We start from the raw sequence: 5213 nt of genomic DNA, 5'->3' as shown, positions 1-5213 counted from the left end.
AATGCAGTACATGTAGCAAGGTTTTTTATTATTATTATATAATACATAAAAAGAAAACGGATAGAATAGAAAAATAGAGCAAGCTAGTGTTAGAGGCCTTTTTTTTGCTGTTGTTAATTGTATAATAAATAAAAAGAAAACAAATAGAATACAAAAAGATTAGAAAAGCAAGTGTTATTTTTTTTTAAAGAAAATCCAAAGCGACTTACAAATCAGGACAATGGAAGCAATCAAAAACAACAAAAGAGCAATGATATACAAGTGCTATAACAAGTCGCAGTTAGATTAATGCAGTACATGTAGCAAGGTTTTTTATTATTATTATATAATACATAAAAAGAAAACGGATAGAATAGAAAAATAGAGCAAGCTAGTGTTAGAGGCCTTTTTTTGCTGTTGTTAATTGTATAATAAATAAAAAGAAAACAAATAGAATACAAAAAGATTAGAAAAGCAAGTGTTATTTTTTTAAAAAGAAAATAAGCAGTTAGTAAATAAATAGAGTGCAAGTCTAAAAGGGGCACGTTTTTTATTTTTATTTTTTTATAAAGAATAGAATTAGAATAGAGAGTGCTAGAGTTAGAGGTTTAAATAGAGATGGAAGAGATGTGTTTTAGCCGATTCTTGAAGAAGGACTCAGCTGCTGGGATTGATTTGGGCAGGTCATTCCACCAGGAATGGAACAGTTAATGTAAAAGTCTGTAAAAGTGATTTTGTGCTTCTTTGGGACGAACAATAAAGCGACGTTCACTTGGCAAACATTAATGCCTTGAATTTAATGCGAGCAGCTACTGGTAGCCAGTGCAAATTGATGAACAGAGGTGTGATGTGCATTCTTTTCGGCTCGTTGAAAATTAATCTTGCTGCCTCATTCTGGATTAACTGTAAAGGTTTGATAGAACTGGCTGGAAGACCTGCGAAGAGAGCATTGCAATAGTCCAGCCTGGACAGAACAAGAGCTTGAACAAGGAGTTGTGAAGCATGTTCCGAAAGAAAGGGCCTGATCTTCCTAATGTTGTATAAAGCAAATCTGCAGGACCGGACAGTTTTAGCAATGTGGTCTGAGAAATTCAGCTGATCATCAATCATAACTCCAAGGTTTCTAGCGGTTTTTGAAGGAGTTATGGTTGATGTGTCTGGTGAAACTGTGATGAAACAATGGGTTTGATGGAACCACAAGGCAAAATAGAGAGTGCTAGAGTTAGAGGGTCAAATAAAGATGTAACAGATGTGTTTTTAGCCGATTCTTGAAGATTGCTAAGGACTCAGCTGCTAGGATTGAGTTGAGCAGGTCATTCCACCAGGAGGGAACAGTTAATGAAAAAGTCTGTGAAAGAGATTTTGCGCATCTTTGAGATGAACAATAATGTGTCGTTCACTTGCAGAACGCAAGCTTCTAGAGGGCACATAACTCTGAAGTAATGAATTTAGGTAAATGGGTGCAGAGCCAGTGGTGGTTTTGTAGGCAAGCATTAATGCCTTGAATTTAATGCGAGCAGCTACTGGTAGTCAGTGCAAATTGATGAACAGAGGTGTGATGTGCATTCTTTTCGGCTCATTAAAAATTAATCTTGCTGCCTCGTTCTGGATTAACTGTAAAGGTTTGATAAAACTGGCTGGAAGACCTGCGAAGAGAGCATTGCAATAGTCCAGCCTGGACAGAACAAGAGCTTGAACAAGGAGTTGTGAAGCATGTTCCGAAAGAAAGGGCCTGATCTTCCTAATGTTGTATAAAGCAAATCTGCAGGACCGGACAGTTTTAGCAATGTGGTCTGAGAAATTCAGCTGATCATCAATCATAACTCCAAGGTTTCTAGCGGTTTTTGAAGGAGTTATGGTTGATGTGTCTGGTGAAACTGTGATGAAACAATGGGTTTGATGGAACCACAAGGCAAGGTTGAGTTGAAGGTGATGGTCCTTCATCCAGCAAGAAATGTCTGTTAGACAAGCTGAGATGCAAGCAGCTATCGTCGGATCATCAGGATGGAATGAGAGGTAGAGCGGAGTGTCATCAGCACAGCAGTGATATGAAAAGCCATGTTTCTGAATGACAGAACCTAGTGATGCCATATAGACAGAGAAGAGAAGTGGTCCAAGAACTGAGCCCTGAGGAACCCCAGTAGTTAGATGTTGCGACTTGGACACCTCACCTCTCCAAAATATCTTTTTGGACTTCTGAGAGATAAGACTCAAACCACTAGAATGTGGTTCCTGAGATGCCCTTTGCCAATAATGGTCTTTAGTAACATTCTCAAAACTTTAGTACAAAAACATTGCTTATGGAACGTTTTTCTAGTTAGTTGGACTTAATAGTTTCAGATGGTTCAGAGAACATTCAAAAATGACATTCCCATCATGTTTGCAAAAATATAAAATGAAACAATCCCTTAATGTTGCCAGTAATGTTCATATAACCAAGAAAAAAAACCTGGACATTTCAAACTTTCAGAGAACATTTAGAACTTATGTTTTCTCGACTTAATGGGAATGTTAACAAAACTTTATCAGAACATGTTTTTAATAGCCTACACCGCTGTTCAGTGAATTTTCATGGGTAAAATCTAGTCAATTTAGTGAAAGTCATCTTTGTCTGAATCAAGAGAGAAATATACACAGATCAAAGACCAGCGAAAACCGTTCAAAACAGGGGGTGGACTTTATTATGAACTCGTATTTTAGCCTGAAGCAACGGTTTGAAGTTTAAAACATCTTAATGATGGATTTGTTTCTTACAAACACAGCTTTTCACTTCACAAGACATTAATTGATGGACTGCAGTCATGTGGATTATAGTGATGTTTTTATCAGCAGTTTGGACTCATTCTGACGGCACCCATTCACTGCAGAGCATCCATTGGTGATCAAGTGATGCAATGCTACATTTCTCTAAATCTGATGAAGAAACAAACTCATTTACATCTTGGATGGCCTGAGGGTGAGCACATTTTCAGCAAATTCAAATTTTTGGGTGAACTATTCCTTTACTAACATTAGAGTATGAATGCTGCAAAAACAAAAGACACACTGCCTTGCATATTCAGTTCTGAGTACATTAATTGTGTTGAATATTTGGTTAATTTGACAACATTCAGATACTAACTGTAAAGTTGAAATGGAAAGTCAAGTGCATTGCATTTTGGGATACAGTATTCAAATTCTGGTAAATATAGTTAGAAGCAAAAATTTGCATACTATGCACTGTGAACTTACTGCAGAAATAATACAAGTAGTGTGCAGTATGAGCAATATTTGACAGAAGTTGATTTACATGAAAACATAACACTATTTTAAAAGGCATAATTCACAATGTCCAGCTTGTGTAAAATTATTCTCAAATCTTTCTTTTATTACAAAAGAAAGCTCTATACATAATTCCAGCATTTCTTTTACAAGTATGTATTAGTGGTTAAAACAGGATTTCGCTTTCATCGTTTGTAATATCAACTTAAATTTTAATCAAATTAAAACTTACCCAGCATGTAATGCAAAAACAAACAATCTAATAAAACAAAACTAATTCTTCAGAAAATGGCACTGTAGAAGATAATGAACATAATAAAGCAAATAATTCATCCACGACTGGTTGCACTGTGCTAAAGGAAAGAAAAGAAAAAGCACGGTCAGATGTCGGTGCTTCACATTAAAACTAATATATACAGTCCACTAAATACATCCAGGGTGCGGAAATATTCTCATTTCAAATGCAGCCATTTGAGCTACTTAAAGTTTTTGAAGTCAGAAATCAGATGTACAATAAGGGCCATTTGCGCTGGTCAAACAGGTCGACATGTTGTGCTCGGTTCCACAAACTGAAAAGCCACGAAACAAAGAGAAGACGACATTCCTGAAACTCTCGGTATTGCCATGGTCCATATAAATCCATTTAACAGTACGAGAAAAAGGCTTTATGGTCCAAACTTGCAGTCTGAAAGAGTGAAATCTGTGGAGAAAAACCAAATGAATCGTATATATACATACACAAGTCGAGATTTACAGCCCTTTGGATGTCCAAATGAAATATTTGACAATCCTTTCACATAATTAAGGTGACAGAAATAAAACATTTTTTTTTTTTACAATATTAATATATGGTTGCACGTATAAACTCTTTCACTACATTTGATTTAATTTAAGCGATTTCAGTGAAAACAACAGTTGTTCTGAACAAAACTTGCCATTCTAGTACCTAGTAGCAGATCCATCACGCATTTTATTATTTCGGTAAACTAAAGCCATGAGAGCACAAACCGTGTCATTTATTCACTTGACATGATCGCGCAGCACTGCTGTTTTCGGTACGTTGTCATGCGGTGCAAATGCAAGTCAGTGTTTTCCTCTTACAGCATCATAAAAAGTGAAAGCATGTGAAGCCTTGAAGCAAAAAATTCGACTTCTGACAGCTAGATTCTCTCCAGCTATCGATACGTACAGTATAGTTTGGCACAGTATTACAACATGGAATGGCATGCAATCTTTTTTCTGACATTTTTGTACTACAGATCATGTTTCAATCCAAATTATAGCAGCACACTGAAATAACTGGATCGTTTTAGAGTATCCTATAACTTCTAATTGAGTAACAAAGACCATAGAGAACGTGATGAGGGGCTTTATATATATATTTTTACATTTGACCTTATTTGTATATTTGTATAGTTGTATTTTGTATTTAATCTGTATTTATGTTATCTGTATGCACCCAAGGGTCTGAGAGTAACGCAATTTCAATTCTCTGTGTGTATGTCCTGTACATGTAAAGCAGACTTGAACTTGAACTTTAAGACTGTTAAATAATGGTGCAAACACCAGTAATTTGACGAGCGCAAACGTTAGTAAATCGTGATTCATTTTAATACTGTCCTCCCATAAATATTGCATCTGAAAGGGAAACTCCTATTGCGCGTCTTCAGTAAATCCGGACAGTACTATTTTAATGGCAAAAGACAGTTTGCGCTGGCGCACGCTGTTAGTGAATCTAGCCCTTAAAATTGTGAAGCAGAAATATTGCAAAATAAATAAATAAACCCATTATTACAAGAAAAGACGTGATTCATGAAGAAATGTTTTTTTTCTATTAACTAGAACATTAATAGGCCAGCTTCAGAAGCTACTTTCACACACAAAACCCATTAAACTTTCAGATACAAAAATGCAATACATTTCCAGTGAAAACTGTGTGAGTGAAAGTACATAGAGAGTATTTTTACTGTCCG

Source organism: Sinocyclocheilus grahami, unplaced genomic scaffold, assembly GCF_001515645.1.
Source record: "Sinocyclocheilus grahami isolate Dianchi unplaced genomic scaffold, SAMN03320097.WGS_v1.1 scaffold422.1, whole genome shotgun sequence".
Taxonomy (NCBI): Eukaryota; Metazoa; Chordata; class Actinopteri; order Cypriniformes; family Cyprinidae; genus Sinocyclocheilus; species Sinocyclocheilus grahami.
Note: the sequence above shows the minus strand (reverse complement) of the source record.